General features: G+C 41.5%; 1 protein-coding gene across 2 annotated transcripts in view; it reads left to right on the plus strand.

Annotated features, from left to right (window-relative positions):
- Positions 1-19878, plus strand: part of FHOD3 (formin homology 2 domain containing 3) — a 455537-nt gene that overhangs the window by 140394 nt on the left and 295265 nt on the right. The gene's annotated exons all lie outside the window — the stretch shown is intronic.

Here is a 19878-nt window from a genome sequence, read left to right on the forward strand (position 1 = left end):
GCATTTATATCATAAGGGGAATTTTGTAGCCAAATTTCAGAGAAGTCTAATAATAGTGGTTTAAAGATTTTTCGCTGGGGCAAAGTTTTCTCTTTTTGTCAGTGTTTCAGCCCATTCCCAAATACCTTCTCTAGCAAGTATTACATTGTCCTTCTGGTAAGGTTTTTCCAATGATGAGGAAATGCTGGGAAATGCAACACATGCCTTTTTGGCAGATTGACTCATCTTTTGCTTTCCAGAAGAAAAATATGCATTGCCACACTAAGCAGACTGAACCAGTAGCAGCTGAAAGCTCTCTCCATCTCTATGGCACATACATTTTATATGTTCATTTGGGTCTCTCACCATGGCTCTCTGCATTTTCTGGATCTCTTTCTGTGGATCTCTTTCTGTGGATCTCTTTCTGCTTTTGAGGTTCTTGGTGGGTCTCTCTCTGTATTTGTTATTCTCTTACTACTTATGTGGCTGTCTTTGTGTCTCTCCTTCTATGAGACTTTCTCTGGGTCTCCGCATTTGTGAGTCTCTCTGCATCTCTATATGAGCTATTCTGTATGTGTTTTAAAATCTTTGCCATGTTTTTGCTTGATTTGCAGTCTATGACAACAGTGTACTACATTCCAGGGTTGTTTTAAGTCTTCACACACACACACACACAGCCCCTCATATACGCACATACTTTAAACAATACAGTTAGGTTTATTCCTAAAAGATGATCAGCTGAATTTTCATTGCGGGTTTTGATCATCCCTGCTGATTACTATTTATTTTACTGATAAAGCTCTCCTTAATGTTTGTCCTACCCCCAGCTGCGTGAAAGGAGTTAGTGCTGCCTGATAGGGAAGACTTCTGCAACTGGCTTTCACTACATCAGTGAATGGCAACAGCATCTTGGGCTACTGCTGGTGTGGTAATGAACTTCTGGGCCTCAAAAGGAATCTTTTATGCATTGATTATTTTCAGCAGAGTCCAGCCTTTGATGATACGTGAGTGCCTAACAGAGCTTTGTTTTCTGACAAGTAAAAAGATATATTTCAGAAAGCCAGGTGTTTTCTGTAAAATTGTGGTGTGGAGTTCAGATACATTGATCATATCCCTATGAATAGTGGCCCATCCACTAATTTTGTCCACCTGTCTAGAAGAGAAGTCCTGCTGTGCTTTTTCATTGCTATGTCTGAATCTTGCAGACTGCTTTTTCCCTCGAGCTCATTTAACACTTAACAAGCTAGCTTTCTGTGTGGAGAGAATTTTTTGGCATGGAAAGGCATTTGATCATGTGAGCCCAGTCTGAAGGGATACAGACCAGGCATAGGGTTATACCTCGGTAGACCAGTGCAGACCTGCCCAATCTGTGACCCTCTGAGAAGACAAATTCAGCCCAGGAGCTATGCACTGTACCTGTCTGGTATTTGATATATGCTCTGCTTTTTCAATCTCAGGCAAGCAGCAAAGGAGGGGCTTCTGTTGAGTCTCTATGGTCTTGTCATACATAGTTGGTAGGTTTGTTGGGCCAAACGTTGGGTAAGCCTGGACTGGATCAAAACCAAGGCCCAGTAGGACTGCATAAGTACTGCAGTGGTCACTATCTCATTCTTTGGATTTGTTGCATAATTGCCAAAATGGATGGCTACCGCTGGTTTACACGTTCAGTAGGTCAAATAGAGTTAACAATGTTCTTGATTCAAAAGGACTTGCTGGGATAAGTTCTCATGCAAACTAGGGCAGGGTCGTTTCTGTTGCTTACTGCTAAGTTCACTGGAAATAGAAATGGCCTGTGAAAGGTCTACGAAATTAGACAAGGATGTGTGGCAGAAAAAACTCACCCTTGTCTGTGTAGGCCAGATTTCCCCAACCTGGTGCTCTCCAGATGTTTTAAACTCCCATCACCCCCACCAGCATGAATAATGATCAGGTATTCTGGCAGTTGTAGTCCAAAGCATCTGAAGGGCACCAAGTTAAGGAAAGATGGTGTAGGCCACACAGTCCTGAGATAAGACGTGAACCCTTCACTGGTTAAAGATGGCATGAAGTAGAAGATAGTAGAACCAACCATTTATGTTCTTGGCATTATCAGCATCAAACAGCATTGAGTCCCATGGGCTGTGTTGTGTGCTGTCAGTGGTTTTATCTGGTGATTTGCCTGTTTATTTCATTGAGTGCTCCTTGGTGCTATTTTGGAAGCGGCAGGTAGGGCAAGAACCTCAGCAACCTTTAGAGGCTCTTGGATATATTCAAGATTACATTTTAAAAGCAGTGTGTTTTAAAAGCCCCACTTGGGGTTACCTCGCAATAACTTTAGCAATATTAACAACCCAGATCCTTTTATAAGTGAAGGGATTTGTGGATTCCATTGTAATACATACTGAATAGTAATTCAGTATGTACAGCCAGTGAGCTGGCTAGAGATGCATACTGTAGGTGTTCCTGGAGAAAAGCAATCAAGTGTCGTCTGATGCAGTCCTTCCCACTCCTGAATGGAGCTCCCTGTTAGCTTTCTGAACATAATTCATTCATCATAGCTGTCAACGTTTCTTTTTTTATTTGTAATGTATGTATTGTATTTCCTCATCATTCTTGTTGCCCTTCCAGTATTTTTCTTTACTGAGATGAAGTTTTTAGCAGTCTCTCCAAAGTAACTCCCAAGTTTTAGCATGCAATCCTATTCCCATACGCACCTGGGAATATGCCCATTGAATTCAATGGGGCTTCTTAGCAGGCATGATCAAGATTGTGCTGTTCAGCAGCTTATGTACAGATAAACAGTATGAATGGTCAGTTTAATGGGAGGTGGGAAGGTTACAACTTAGCTGCTTGTGACTAAAGAGCAGAGCAAGTGGGACAGGAGGCCGCACAAGCTCCTTCCATTGAGACTTCTTCGAAGAGGTGGATAAACACCTGCTGACCATGCCATCTATATAGGTTTTTCTTCTTCAGTTCAGAGGCTTGACTTCTTGCTATAAAATTGCACAACTCTCCAGTTTGCCGTTTAGTAAGAATTATTTATTTGCAAATGAGGAAATGTTATTCCCCCTCATAACAGATGAAGAACTGAAGGACAGAATACATTGGATCTTGGCAGTAGAGCCTTGGTCTGTGAATCCACTGTGCCTTCAATCACGTAGAGTGTGATAATTACAAAACCTTCCACTTCTCCTAGCAGTTAAATTGAGGAATGCTGTGTTAACATGTGCAAAATTCTCAGAATAGTCTCAATGTTTGCTGGAATCAGGCTTTAGGCAGCAGGGCCCATGGAAGCAGATGTATTTTTAGCAACCCTCGGACACTAGGCTTTGTTTGGAAGTGGGAGCGTGGATTAGGGAAAGGAATGGAAAGAAAAATCAGCTTTATAAAAAGTATCAGTATCCCACCTAAAAAAGAGTTTAGAGGTGTTTTCTCTCTTATTTCACTGATAGATCAAATTATTCAGACCAGATGTTCACAGATTATGCCTTCCAGGGAACTCGAGGTTTCCATGGGAATTTATTAGGGTGGATACCCTGAAAGGTAGCTTGTACAACATGACTGATTTTCCTCTTCAGTGTGCAACCACACCAGGATGTTCAGTGTGTCCTAAGGTGTGCTCTACACCGGGGGAGGGGGGGAGCCCAACAGATACATATATCCATGTAAAATTAGTGTGCACCTGAGAACATATCCTTGAATCCTCTGCAATGTTCAGGGACTCCTCAGCTGATCTGTTGATGTGAAGAGGATTCCCTGAGCATAAAATGTTAGACTTGTCCAGAGTTGATTGTCACCCAAAGTCACTTAGAAGTAGAATTCTGGATCCAAATGTCAAAACAAGGGTTTCTTCAAAGCTGCGAAACATGGGGGACATATTGTAGTATCCGGGAACAGGGAGAAGGAAAAGCCCCCCTATCTGGAAGTGTGTGGAAGGACTCTATTAGGCTTCCTTATATGACTTGTTTGCAGCTTTATTACAGATTTAATATGCTTTCCTACTAACCAGAAAGGAATGGCTGCTTATCTTTTTTGGAACTTGCATGCTGTTTTGTAGTTTTCTTATTTTTAAAGCAACAATTCATCTTCTGGGTATGTAATTCTAGTCCATAACCACTACAGACTTTGTTAACATTAGCAACAACTTCTTTAGAAAATCAAGAGATGAACATGCTTGGGCATTCCTGTCCCTTAGAAAAATATGGTTCCAATACAAAATTCTGTAATGCCTTAGAATACACTCATTGTCATTATAAAAATTACATTAGGTCCAGTTCTACCTATTAGTGTAGTACCTTAGTATTCAAATTAGTCAGCACTTGTACAGCCACATCCTATTCATATCTGTTCAAAAGTTAATCCTACTGAGTTAATCCTACTCAGTGGGATTTACCCTCAAGTAAATGTACATTTTGTGAAGTAGCCAAGACAACATGCAGATGGAATGCATGTCTCAAATCCACAGGAAAGGTACACAGGATGTACAGGTGTTTGACTGAATATACTTCTTATAGGTTAGACTAGTAATTTGTAAACTTCCTAGCTTCAGAGAATGCTTTCCACATCTCTTGCCAATGGACCTTGTCATGTTTCAGAGGACTGTAGAGACAGGGAAGTGCTCTAAGATACATAATTCATGTGGTGTGGGCCTCACTGTTGCCTCAGGTGAACTGAATGTATGACCTAGGAAACTCCCAGCAACTCCTCTGAGGTAGGAGAGATTGGTAGTAGTTGACCAGCTGGCTTTCAGTGACCTGTGCCTACCATGATTGATTTTCTCATATGAAGGACCCCGATAAGCTTTCAAGGAATTATATGTTTCCCTGAAATACAGCTTGAGAACAACTGGCCTAGACAGAAAAACAAATGCAGGACAGAGATACTCTAATGGGCCTAATGAAGTGGGTGTCTTTCTTCAATACCACATGTTAACAGTGATAAAAAAATGTGATTTATATTGATAACTTCTGGTTGATTATTATGATAACTATTATCAAATTATTATGACTTTGGGTATTTTTGACAGTACTTCTGTAGGACTCCCAGAGAGAATCACCACCACCACCCCGCCCCATTTCCATTTCTTTTCTTTATTACCGTCCCAGTGGAGAGCAGTGTTTCCTATCAGACATCGCACATATATGAATAAAAAGCAGAGTCGTTGTTGTTGTTGTTGTCCTCCTCCATCAGCTTTGAAAGTTAAGGTCCCTCATACCTTTTTATAATTTTGGATGAATAGTATGCTTTATTATGGAATGGCATCATAGGCCTTTGCTTCTAGATGAATAGTTCACTCCTGAGATTTTCAGTGAGAGAAAAATGGCTGTGTCAGAGTGAATTAATTAGACTCAGTCCATATGTCTGCATGTCATTCTGCCTTATAGGTTCATACATTTACGAGAACTTCATAATTCTAGCTATAGCTCCACATATCCAGGCAGAAAATGCAATATATTGGGCAAAAGAAACCTGTACTGACTAATGAGATAAGGGCTGGATTAATTTCCTTCCCTTAGAAATGAATGAATTATGATGCAGACATAGCTGACAGGCTGCCTGTTGTAGCTGCTAAAATGCAAAATGTCTGGTTAAAAGCACACAAACAAGTTGGGTACATTTTGTTTACAAAAGATTTGGCAGTGTGTATAATATGAACATATATTATAATGATTCCAGCTGAGGAGTAAGAAAATTGGCAGCACAGGGCAGAAATATACCAAAGCAGCCTATTTCTGCATTAGTATGTGAAAAGCAGGAGCCAGCCTTTCTTGGCTCATTGCAATACAATATAAAATGAAATTCCCCTGACTTTCACATCTGTAAACCTCTAAATGAATGTTGTAATGCTCTAAACATGGTTGAGATGATAAGCTGTGAGTTGGAAGGCCCTGCTACAAAATTTGGGAATTACTGTTAATCAGCCTTGAAGTCACAAAACATAGTCCAAAGTGTGTGTATGTGATTTAATTATGCATTCTTGGATTAACTGAGCCTGTTCTTTGTGACAACATGGCAACTTGGCTTAAGCCCTTTTTCTGTGGTTGGTAACTCGCGGGAAAAGTCAGTAGTATCATCACTGGCATAAAACCATTGTGAGTTCAACTCCTCTGCAAATTACTTTACACCTTCCATAGAAATATGCTACTCATCTCTGGGCTTGAGAGATGGAGGGTGAAGACATGGAGCAGCCCTGGGGGTGCAGAATCCAGCCAGGGGTCTGTCATGCCCAGGATTGTTTCTCATGACCAGCAGTGGAGGCTCTTTGGCAGATCCCGGGTGCTAAGGTCCCTCCCGTGAAGCTGCCCTGTGTCCAGATTCTGTCCAGCCCAGTACCACGTCTCCTGCTCCAGCTGGCAGTGGCTCTGTCTCCAGCATCTCTCTTGGACAGAGAAGAGATCCTTCCCCAGCTCTGGGGCTTCTTGAGATCCTGTCTACTCCAGATATGCCAGGGAATGGCGCTGGAGCCATCCGAATGCAATTTGGGTGCTCAACCACTGAGCTTTGGCCCTGTCCACTCAACGCAAGATCATCTTTGGAGGCTCTTCTTTGGGTGCCACTGCCACCCACAATGGTGCGATGGGTGGCTACTAGGGAAAGAGCCTTTCCTGTCATGGCCCCTGTCTGTGGGAAGCCCTTCCCAGGGAGATCCACCTGGTGCCTTCACTGCATACATTCAGATGTCAGACCTTCCTCTTTAAGCAGGCATTTAACTTTTAATCTGTTGCTTTGGTTATTAATTTTACTCCTGCCTCCTCCATGTTTTTAATACTTTTTAATGTTTAATCTTGTATCATTTTGATACTTTTGTTGTTCTGTGATCATTGTTTTTTGGTTATTTTGTTGTTGGTTTCTGGTTTTATGATTGTAAACCTGTATGCCACCGTGAGATCCCAATGATACAAGGCAGGATACAAATGTTTTTTAAATAAATAAATAATAAACCGCCCCGAGGGCATTTGCCAGTTGGGAAGCATACAGATCTAATAAATAAAATAAATGATTGACCAAACTGTGCTAGAGCTGCTGAACGTACTGCTTTTTGCCCATCTCTGCTATCGTCTTTTTGCACCACCCATATATCTTGAGTGAAAAAAGATGGGATGGACTACTATTAAGCAACGTAAAATGTTAAATATATGCTTCCTAATATAATACAATACAATATGATAACATAATATGTAGCTGACAGATTAAGAATGTGAGGCTCAAATGAATTTAAGGTGTAATCCATATGTTCACTGACTGCTTAATGGTTTGAGATACTTAAAACGCAATCCTGTGCATTGCACTGAATTCAAGACTCCCAAGTAAGAGTGTATAGGATTGCAACCTTAGCTACTCAGTAGTCTGATGGGCTTAAAAAAAACAAAGCAAAAAGATGCATGGGATGGGGTGTGTGCTTGAGAATCATACTCTTTTCTGTAAATGTTTTCTTTATATTTTAAAAATTTATTTATTATATGCCTATACCGTTTAATAGCTGAAGCTCTTTTGTTTTCCTTTGTCTCATAAAGGTCTTCCTTACAGAGTTCCAAGGTAGTGTTAAGTAATAGTTTTTTTCCCCAGCAGTTCACAGCTCCAGGAATAAAAATGTGGTGTTTGTGGAAACAGTCAATGGATTGGAAACAGTCAGTAGATCTATTGAAATTGCTGGGATAAGATAGTAATGTTGGGACTGAAAGCAGCTATGTGGAGGGGTATGTGTGTGTGTGTGAGAGCGAGAGAGAGAGAGAGAGAGATTGCTTAATGGGTTTTCAGGCACAGAAACCATCAATCTTATAGATTCATATTCCAGATAACTGGATTATAGTGTAGTAGGAAGAAAGAGTAAGGACAAAAATAGAATATTTTTGGTGAGGAGTAGTGGATGTTGAGTATATCCAGAATATCCTCATCCCCCCCTCCATTTTAATGAGGATATTTGGCAGGAGATCCAAGACATGCTGAACTATGAACCGTGTTGTCTGAGACTGCAACCCAGACTAATAAACTACCCAGGAGTTTATCCAGTTTATGTCCTCATGATGCACAGATAGGAACAGGGGTGTGCAGCTAGTGAGAGAACAGGATCCCCCCACACACACACACCTTCTAGACAATGCCAAATTGACAGATTCCAGGTTCAAGCCTACCTGGAAGACACAGAGTCTAAGCCAGGAGCCTTTCTTTTTGTGAATTCGCTTCCACAAGATGCATGGATGGCCACCAACTTGGACAACTTAAAATTTATGGAGGATATGGATATCAACGGCTAGTCATGATAGCTATATATTACCTCCAGTATCAGGGGGGGCCTGAGCAGATAGACCTCTGGTGGGCAACTGGCAGCAGTGTTCTGAGCAACACTGCAAAGAACACCACCTGGCTATGTCAGGGGCATTGCAGAAAATTAATATGGCAGATAGACCCAAATGACCGGTGTTACTCAGAGTGCTGGGATGGGTTTTCTTTTTAAATTGGGGACCCAAGGCAGGCATCAGCACTTGGCCCTGCTGTGATGTTGCGCCCTGATAGCTGCCCAAGGATGCCAGGCACTGATGTTGCCCCTGCTAGCATCCATTATGGGACGTGTACCAAGTTTGTTCCAAAGCCCTTAATTTAGCTCTTCTCACATGCAGGTCCCATCACCAGGCCAACCCTTGGTAAGCTGAGAACCCTTAAATAAAATCCCAGAGTTGAACCTAGGATACGCTACACCTTCTTTTTAGCCTCTTCCATTTCCCGTCTCTCCCCCCACCCCCTAAAAGCCTTTCCTAGAAGCAGGACTAAAGTTGACCAAGGCCTTTCTGAGGCATTGCTCCAGAACGTCTTTCAGTGCTAGTCAATATATTGCTACCCTTTGACATCACAATACTCTATAATTTCTTTCTCTTTAGAGTATGAAGTTGTTAAGTGCCTTTGTAAAGGGCCTTTTACCAATTTTCGTTGGTACATCAGCTGCAACCCTACTGAGGGAAAGCAGGCCAAGCCTCAGTTATGCATTCACTGGATCCATCCAGACTGATCTATCATAATGCGCTGTATGTGGGGCTGCCCTTGAAGATGACTCAGAAACTTCATCTAGTTCAGAAAGCAGCTGCTCAAGTACTCGTTGGGGCTACACAGTCGGGTCATATCTCACCAATTCTGTACCAGTGTTGGTGCATCTCCTGGCTCAATTCAAAGTGCTGGTTTTGACCTTTAAGGGCTTAAATGGTTTAGGTCAAGGTTATTTGGAGGAACACCTATACCAGGGGTGAAGGACCTCTTTCAGCCCAAGGTGCTAATTCAATTTTGGAGAAGCTCTCAGGGGCCACATTCCAGTGGTGGATGGGGCCAAAGGCAAAAGTGTGGGGGGGGCAAAATACCAGCATATCGTAGCTTAAAGCTCTTCTTGCCAGTAACAAAGCCTTAGGAGAGGCATCTCAGCCTTTTGGAGTGGAGAAAAATGGTGGAAAATCTGGGAAACCACCAAACAATAGGTGTTTGAGGGAAAGGCAGGGCTAAAGAAGAGGGCGTGGCCATTTGGGGAATCCCAGAGAGCCAGATTGGGCCTGATGCTTGACACCCTTGGCCTACATCCTTATGAACCTGCCTGTGTGTTAAGACCATCAATGGTCCTACCATTAAGATTTGTAAGGCTAGAGATGTGTACTAGAGATATAGGGCCTTCTCAATGGTGGCTCCTGTTCTGTTCTTTTCAAGAGTTTTTAAAACCTATTTGTGTTCTTCGGCTTTTAATGGAAAGGTTTTTAGTATATATTTTAGTATATATGCTGCTTTAGTTACTGGATTAGTCTTAAATTGGTTTAAAATTAATTTATGACTTTATTAATTGTTATATTGATATAAAATTTTATGTTTTATATTGTAAGCTATCTTCAGAAGACTGTAGTCTTGATAGGCGGCTAAGAAATGCATTAAAATAAGTTCATAAATGAATAGTGCATTCTAGTTTATACCACTAGTTACATACTACTCTCAAACCTAAACAGAATCCCAGTAGCTGCTGGTGTGATATAGTTGCTAAGAGTGCAAGCTGTGAGCCATAAAATCCCCAGATCAAATCTTTCCTTGACCATAAATTCACCAGACAGCCTTGGGCAAGCCCTCTCAGTACTCAGCTCTGTGGGGATAATAATACTGGCCTGTCTTACATGGCTGATAAAAGAATTACTAACATAAGTATATGTTAAACACCATGCTCAGTATGCTGAGTATAATTATAATGATTCACTGAATGCATATTTCTATGGGAGTAATTGGATTTTTAATAATTGGATATACCAGCAAGAGGCGGGGGAATTCCCTTCCTCCAAGCCTAATCCAACTGGTTTGGACCTTAGAAAGCAGGGAAATATCCCGTTTTTCCACAGGAGCACTTACACCTGTGTAAACATGTGCAGGTTCTGGCTTTAAGGCTGCAGTCCTCTTGCCCTGGGATGCTGCAATATTATTCTAATATTATTGTTATTGTTGCTGTTTTATTAATAATTATTTTAGTTTTGGAACTTCGTGATGCTGGGATAGCACAACTAACATGCACCAGTTGGGCTTCGACAATGCAAACAGATATGCTGGCATCTGTATAGAAAAGGTGGTGTGGTGGTTGCAATCTGCAGGGCTACAGCTGCAGGAGTGGGTGGTTGCAGGCAGAGCTCCTTTTCAGTTTTTGCAGACTGGCCAAGTGGAGAATTGGAGGTGCCTAACCCAAAAGCCACTCTGAGCCAGCAGCTCTCTATCCTTTCCAGCAGTACACAGAAATACAGAGAGGCCCCTGAGCAATTCTCTGTTTAGAACTGTGAGGACTGAGGTGCTCCTGGCTTGGAATTCTCCTGTACAATTCTTTTGGCCTGGGGTGTCAGGATGGAAACTGAGCCATAGAGCCCCAGAGCAGTTCTGATTCTGAAGAGGAACAGCAATCTGTGGGAGAGGAGCTCACTCATCTCTCACAAGCACAGCAGCTGGCAGAGATTCCTCCTCCCAGCATTTCTGGGATAGTTAGTGACCCTGGCAGTGAGAAAGCGCTGGAGGGGGGCTTGCTGGACGCTCAGCACAGACGCAGGGAGTGACGACAGATGGAGGACGCGGAAAGGAGGCGTACCGCTTGTTTGGTGCTCAAACAACGGTCGCATCCTGAGGACCCAAAGGAAAGAGGAAGGATCCCTCCATAGCCCATATGTTCAGAGTCTTCCCGTGGTTCCCCTTCAAACGGGGACCAACTGCCTTACCTGGAGCTTAGGCTACTCTGCTATCTTTCCCCAGTGCTGTTCCTTGCTTAGTCAGTAGTGATTAGTATCTGCAAGAGTCATAAAGGAATAAAGGAATAAAGCATCGGAAAGAATCCTTTTTCTTCCATACACAAAACAAAACCTCTGCACATAGAAAATTAGTTGTCAGGGAAAGGTTCTAAACCCAGCCCTCTCCCTGATGTGCTAATTTTCCATGTGCAGTGAATTTTGTTGCAAGAAGCATTCCATCACGTGAGCCTCCCTCTGCAGTCTGATTTTCTACAGCCCAGAAACAAATTTATCAGCTCAGTGAGAACTAAGCTTAAGAGGAGTGAAGGCTGGATAGTCCAGCACAAGTATCTCTCTTTATCTGAGCTTTGAGTACTTTTCTAGTGAACACAGCACTTGTCCTAAAAAGCCTTCCTGAATCAAGGCCTACATGGGTAAGAGTAAGAGTGATGCTCAAAGCCCTTCAGGCAACGAGCGATTGTTACAATTGTTTAATTATAGGGACAAAAATAAGGTTGTACAGAACCTGGCATGTAACTCAGCCATATGGAATTGATGAACAAAATGTTCGGTACTGATATTTTAGGTCTTTCCATCTTTAGGGGTTATTTTGGCAGATGGAAAACCTATCAATTCCTTACTGAAGGCTATGGGAGTGCTTGGAAGTCATTATAATATAACCCCTTGAACAGTTATGTATTTTCAAAGTAAAAATTCTTAATCCTTGTACCTTAAGCATCATTACACCAATACTAGATTTGTCAACAACAGCGTTGTAGAACACTATCCACTACCTTGTTTGCTTCCCTTTCTTTGATAATAGTCTTGTGTCAAACAGAAAATGTTATTCATATGAAAACATCAAGTTTCTCTCTGCAGTTAATCTTGGCATTGCAATACCAGATATCTGGCTTAGTGCTCTTGACTGGAACCACATTCTTGTAGAAGACATAACCAAAACTTAAAGCAGGTCTTGGCCTTTCCACTGAGGGCAGGCTTAGAACGATATAACAGCGTGATTAACGATACCAATTCATTTCAGAAAATGTAAAGAACCAGTATCCCAGGTGCTGAGTGTAACTAAAAAGCCTGGCATGGAGGGAGCGTGCATCTCCCTGGAACATCCTCTCATTTTGGGCTGGCAGGACCATCTGCCAACTTCATCAGCTTTCTTGATGGTAAGGATGAAATTCTAGGGGGAACTGTTCATGCCCCAGGACGATTGTTGGTGCTGTAATTGTTAGTGATAAGCTTTAAATGGATTTTAGCCAAATTTCATACTGTAGTTTTCGATACTATTGAATACAACATTGCAAGAAGATGCTTTATTTTTCTAAAATGGAGGATACGTCTTCTGAAAAAATCCAAACAAATCAAACTTATTTATTTAGTCAAAACAATTATATCCCGCTCTTCAGTCAAAAGACTGAAAAGCCCCTGCCAAAGGAAGTGAGGCAGGTGGCTACCAGGAACAGGGCCTTTTCTGCTGTGGCCCCCTGGCTGTGGAATGAGCTCCCTAGGGAGGTTCGCCTATTGCCTACGTTGTTCTCCTTCCGGCGTCAGGTCAAGACCTTTTTATTCTCCCAGTATTTTAGCTTTCTAATCTTTTCGCTCTGGTGTCTTAAATCTGTATTTTAAAGTTCTGCATTGCTGCTAGGTTTTATTCTTGTGGTACTGCTATAGTGTGGTTTAAAGCTTTTATATTTTATATAGTTTTCATGCTGTACTCCGTAGTTTTAATTTTTGTAAACTGCCCAGAGAGCTTCGGCTATTGGGCAGTATAGAAACAAACAAACAAACAAACAAACAAACAAAATAAGGACTCTCAGAGCAGCTGACAAGAATCAATAAATAGGCAGTCCCGGCCCTCAGGCTCACAATCTGAAAAGACATGAGAGACAAGGAAAGAGATTAGGATCGAGAAGGCATGGCTTTTTAAAACATTTTTTAAAAGAAAAGGCATGGCTGGAAAGATATCAACTGAACTCAAGTTTGCAGTACAGCTATTGTCCATCTGGTCTGGTGTGTTCTTGGCTGGCCTGTTCCTTTTTTCTTTCTCTTGGGTAGTTTCAGCACTTCAAGCCTAATCTGTGTCTTCTCCCATCCCTCCAGAACAAGATGTTCCTTAGAAGCCCTTCTGGTAGCACTTGTGGGAGGAAGGGGTCACTACCTGGAGCTAGATGGTGGCAGCTCACCGACTGTTCCTGTTTCTTCTCCCATCCCCACAGGGCAAGCTGTTCTTCAGAGGTCCGTCTGGAGACAACGTATCTTTGAAGTGTAGAAACACAATAACTTATTCTACAATATCCTTACTCTCAAATGCTTTTGAGAGAATATGCGCATTAGCCCATAGGTTGGCGGGGGGGGGGGGAGCTTGACATGTGGGCCTTAAAATCATAAATGTTTAAAAACTGGTAGATTCCGCCTTGCTCCTTCTTTCCTTGATTCTACTTTTTATCCAGGAGCCATGAAAGCTTCCTCTTTTTCCTTTAAGTGGGTGAATTTTACAGTTTGGCTGACATTCACTTAGAAATCCTTATTAGGGCTTAGTCAATATTAATTCCAGAACTGGACAAAAAATAATTACATGCTGCAAAGAACTTATAGTCCTTCTCTGCCAAACCTAATTGACTCTTCACTGACAAGTGGACAGGGAAACTTTGTTTGCTGCAGTGAATTGAGAATTCATTAGAAAGAGATGCAAGGGAATGTGCTGAAGAGATTTTCAAGCGGATGTTGCACCATTGTTTTCTTCAATAGAAATGTCATTTAAAAGAAAGGATTAAAAACAAAAGAATATCTTATAAAAATGTCTTTGTAATGTTTTCTTGAGTATGTAAAATCTTCTCGGTGAATGGCATCTACCCACAACGATTGCCTAGATCTGGGGCCATAGCTCAGTGGGACAGAGCACATGCTTTGCATGCAGAAGGTCCCAGGTTCGATCCCCGGCTTCTCCAGGTAAGGTGAGGGAAGATTCCTGCCTGAAACCCTGAAGAGCCGCTGCTAGTTGCCAGGTGAAGACCTTTTTATTTTCCCAGGCATTTTAGCATTTTAGCTTTCTAAATTTTTAGCTTTGCTGTTTTAAGTCTGTATTTTAAACTCCTGCACTGCTGCTAGGTTTTATTGTGGTTGTACTGTTATATTGTGATTTTAATGTTCTATATATTTTAAATTGTTTTATTGTGTGTTGTTTGGTTTTAATTTTTGTGAACTGCCCAGAGAGCTTCAGCTATTGGGCGGTATAGAAATGAAATAAATAAATAAATAGTATTTGCATAAATAATGGTTGGCCATTGCACCATTCTGAACATGGACACTTAAAATATATTACAAACCTATTTACAGATAGAAAACAAAAAGTAGGTTAACCAATAAACATAAAAACTATCTGCTAGACACCCAGCAAATCATGACAAATATGTCTCTATGATAAATCATGCTGTGCCATCAAGAACAATATAAATGTACCCTATGTTCAATTTAAAAAAAAATTATATAATCTATTTTATCTCTATTTGATATAAGTTGTCTTTCCATTTTAACAGCAATCTGTATTTTAGCGCAATCCTATTGGGGTAGTCAACCACCTCCGAAGTCAGAGGTGGCCAAATATTCTATGCAGGGTGGGCAGAGCATGGAGGGGATCCTCTCCTCTGCACTCTGCCTGCCCTACTTCCATAGCTAGATGGGCGATTTTGGTGTCCAGCTGAGGTGCATCAGAGCGGGATTAGCGGAGGCTGCATGGCTCATAGGAAGTCATGTAAGTGGCTTCCGCAGTCCCCTCCCCTCCCCGCCCCTGTGAATGCCACGTGTTTGCCCTCTCCATGCTCCGTTTCCAAGCACCGAGGCCAGCGAGAACCATGCCACCTACAAGGCAGCAGGGGAGGGGACAGGGAGCACGGTTCCTGGCAACTGTGGTCGGAGCACTGGCTCTAACCATGGTTCCCAAGATCCAAGAAATCCGATGGCCCTCTAGACACTGTCTAGTGGCCATAGGATTGTTCTCTTAGTTAACTACTTTGACATAGAAGGTATATCTATATCGGCAGTATCCAGTGGGTCACTTATGCCCCCACCAATTCTGCTGCACCCCACAGATTCCTTTCCACAAGCGGCGCCCATCGCTTACATAAGAGAGATTTAGCATTTTCAGGAAGCAACCCCAAATAGGCAGAAACCCTTGTTTCCAGAAAGAGGCAGGTTGGTGGAGCTCACATAAGGGAGCTCCGCTAACCTGCCTCCCAGAAATGAGCATTTTCTGCTTGTTTGGGGGCTTCTCCTAAGAAGCACTAAATCTCTCTTGGGTAAGCAGTGAGACTCACTTGCACAACAGAATTGGTGGGACCCACCACTTGTGGAAGGGAATCAGTGGGGCAGAATGGATGCGGTGGGGGCATAAGCACCCCATTGGATTCTTCCCAATATTTCCATTTAGAAGCCATTAGAATCTACTTGCTAGCAAGAGATTAGCAATCACTGATGGTGTTGGTCCAGCAGCTCTTGCTAAAACACTTGGACTACAAGCCTAAAGAATTGCTGATTGATAGACTGAGGACTCCGAGATGGCAGGTGGATGGAGGTGAAAATCTCTCCTGTTCTCCATTTTCTTTACATTTACAGCTAGCCAAGCCTCTCAGCTCATCTAGCTGACTCTTGGTGGACGGATGGGTGACAGAGAGGCTTTAGGATACTGCAGATCCTGGCCTCCCCTCCTCTCTCCCTCCCTCCCCTCCCTGTCCACCAGCATGCCCCCTTCTCCTTCTCTGACTTGTCTTAACAAGGTTGCAGTTGCAAACTCATAAGAGGAGCTTTCCATGGCAGCTGGGAGGGGGTGGGGTTGGAAGATCCACGATCAGATCTCTTATATGGTCTCAGCTCTGGCCATGCCCACAGGGGAGCTCTGAACCCCAGAGTTCCTGTGGGAGCCACAGGATTGCACTACTAATGAGATTATTCTCAAATACAGTGAAAACTGATAACTGGATATATCTCTTATACAGTTGAGCACTTTATTCCATAACTAAATTATGATGGGGCAACTCCTCTATATGTGTTTAAAATCTGCATTTCATGCTTCACATCTCTAACCGCATGAATGTGGTAAATTATACATTCGTATATATCCTTTGCAATTTTTAGGAGTCAGATATCAAAGTATAGTATGACAATATTCTTCTGTATTTATATATGATGAAGCTGGCTAGATATAGAAATAGAAATAGATACTCTTTCAATGCTCTTCTGAAAGTTATCCCTATATTTTCTTCCATTTTTAAAAAAAGATAACCTTGGTTATTTTCTAATAGCAGCAACATTTTAAACAGTTATTCCCTTTGAATTATAATAATTCAAAAGTGTTAAATATATTATCACATTTCTGTTTTCCATTATATAACTGTTTATTTCTCAACTGAAAACGCTTGGAACACTTGCCCCTTAATCACAAATTTCTTGAGAAGTTCTTATTTTTCCATCTGAAATCAGGTCTGTCTATCTGACACAATCATAATCTTGCCACAAATTATTATCACCAGACAGGAAAATTTCATCAGTACATATAATAGGTGATAAACATAACATTCCAGGACAATAATGTGTTCCTTACTGTCAAAACAGCGATAAAACAAATATTTTAAACTTTTATTAGTATTCTATGTGTGGATCTCCATGGTTAATATTTAAGAAATCCTAAATTCTAATTAAGAATTAAGATTTATAACCCATTGTTCAGTATATACTGAACATAACAATGATGCATAAAAGGAAAAGGAAAACTGGGTAAAGAAAAACCTCCTTCCTCATCATTGTTGGGGTTTGGGGTTTTTTTGTTTGGAAAAATTTAATAGAAACTCTTTTGCCAAATCCTTAATTTTTGAACTGACATAAGTATTGGGATGTTGTTAAAACCTACAAGCTCAGGTATAGGGTACCTTCCAGTTCCAAATGCACATTTTATGCAATAATTTAGAGGTTAGTGTTTCTCTGATTTTGTCCTTTTAATTTAGGACATTATCAGTGGCACCCCAAAACAAAGAACAGTCAGCTACCATAAACTGTTCTCTACAGATGAAAAGCTGCCCGGGGTAATATGTGGCCCTCCATATAGGACAAAAACATATCCCAAGCCGTATTAATGATTGGGACATGTTGTTATTTCAGTACAATTTCTACTTACAGGACTCACCTGGACATGTCTGAACATTTTGGGGAGATGCAGATGTTTTTGTCAGGGCTCATTCAAAGTGCATTCAGACCTGTTCAGTTATTGGTGATAACAAACTGATGGCCATCTACCCATCTTTTTGCAAGATATTTGCAAAATAGCATTTTGATAGCCTTTTGTTTTCCGGGATACAAGGTCATGTCACATTTGCCCTATTCAAAGAAATCACATGCCTCTTGCCTACAACAGCTTCACAAAATAAATTATATGTCTCACCTCTGTTCTTTGCAAATAAATATAATTAGCCTCTTCATAGAAGAGCAAAGCCTGCAGAAAAACAAAGGGACACCAGATCAGATGACTCCTTTATGGAGTCTGCTTCAGAATTAAGGATTTCTCCCTCCTTCCGTCCCTCACACTCACTCACTCACTCACCCCCCCCACACACGCATGCACACGTGCACGCACACACTCATACATACACATGCACACTCATACACACACACACACACACGCTCTCACATCCCATTATCTCTCTCAACAAGCCTCTGCATGTGTGAATTTCAAGCTGAATGGGCTTCAGTGACAAGAGGGAGGACAATGTTAGGTTTAGAGCCAGGGGGGATGGGGAAGGATGCTGGCTTCTGGTTTCGCTACCAAAGGTTATGTGGGTGGCGAAGGTGTATGCTGACTCCTGGCTTCTCTACCATGGATGTGGTTTTATGGGATATGAAATGATCCCGTTAGAAGAACAACAGTTATTATTTTCATGACCTAGTTCGAAGGTTGAACAAGAACTATATATCTGGGAGTACATTTTATTATTGCAATTTTCCATATCGGGGGGGGGGGGATTTAGAATTGCAGCAATCAAGATATTTTTGTTTTGTATTCATCAGTAGTATATAATCATTGTTCCCTGTATTTCCAATTCAAATCCTCCCATACTTGTGGACCGATATCCAAAATGCACAGGAGGGGAGACATCAGCAGACTTGGGGTAACCCTGAAGGTTGCAGATGCTCCAAAGCATCTTTTTTTATTAAAAGAAAAAAAAACTGAAGGGGTAAAATCCCATGCCCATAAGAGCTCATTGGCATGGAATGTTGACACCCTGGTAGGAGGGGAAATGGAATAGAGTTGCTGGAAAATAAGGAGGGAGGAATAAACATACAGATATTTTTAAAAAAGGGGTAGAAGAAATTATGCCATTTTCTGAGTACATCATTCTCTGGTTCACATTGATAAATTATTTTTAAATGTCCCCAGTGACAAAAATGAAGGCTGTCCATAGACATCAGTGGAGAAAATAAAAGTCAGAGCGCTGATAGAAGTGGGCTGTATCCAACTGTGTCATTCAGTTAGGGCAAATCACATTGCATTAGTGGAATCGATGCGCAAGAGAAGAATCCAACTAAAGTTACATTTGAGAAGCACAATTATGTCAGCAGTTGTGCATTAGGCTTGTGCAGCCAGTTGCTCATAATTCTTATACAACCCCTTGTGCAACCCCTTGTACAATTGCTTGCACCCATTATGCAACCGGTTGCGCATTCTGTTTGTGCAACCTGTTGCACAACTGCTTTGCACCATTGTGCAACCTGCTGCACGTTCTGCTTGTGCAACCTGTTGCACAGCTGCTTTGTACCTTTGTGCTACCTGCTGTGCATTCTGCTTGTGAAACCTGTTGTACACCCGGTTGCACAACTGTTTACACAAGTGTAACGGGCAACCACTTGTGGAAATGGGCAAACACCCTTCCTTTCTCTCTTCTACCTTGCTGGCAGGAGCCCCTTGGAGCTAAGGAAATGTAGAGAGCTCTGAGTGCTCCAAAAAAGCAATAGCTGTGCCCTGTCTGTAACACTTAAGTGCAGACAAATGGGACTTAAGTCATGATAACTAACAAGTTTCATTGATTTCAATGGGTCTACTCTAAGTATTACTAAATCTGGATCTAACTTAGTAAGTGCAATATATGAAACAGTTTGTTTCTAATTTAAGTTCTAATGAATTAGCATATGCATAAATATGTTAAGGCTTAAAGGCAGGAAAGTCACCAGTATTAAATATTAAACATAATACATTCGCTAAATAATACTCTCAATATTATGTCGACATTATTACAATCCCTTTTATTACTGTATAGCAACGTACAGATTTATGAATTTATTTTTTAGACAAATGGAAAAGCAATAAGCGAAGAAAGAGCTTGTATTATCTTGTATTTCTAACCCCGTGTGTGTGTGTGTGTGTGTGTGTGTGTGTGAGAATGAGCAGCATTGTAGGAGGGTAGAGAGGAGAAGGTATTCTTACTGCTTCACAGTATGAATTTCAGTACCTCAACGTGCAGCAGAATGAGGTGGTCAAGTGGACTGTACTGCAGATGAGGGTGCCATTTTTGAACAGTCGCTGTGTAAATTAAATTCCCTGAAGTACCAGTATTAGAGTGTGTGTGTGTGTGTGTGTGAGAGAGAGAGAGAGAGAGAGTAATGTGTTATACACACAAACACACACACACACACACACACACCCCTA

Source organism: Heloderma suspectum, chromosome 5 (assembly GCF_057233095.1).
Source record: "Heloderma suspectum isolate Gila_16-S chromosome 5, 16-S_ref, whole genome shotgun sequence".
NCBI classification, from domain to species: Eukaryota; Metazoa; Chordata; class Lepidosauria; order Squamata; family Helodermatidae; genus Heloderma; species Heloderma suspectum.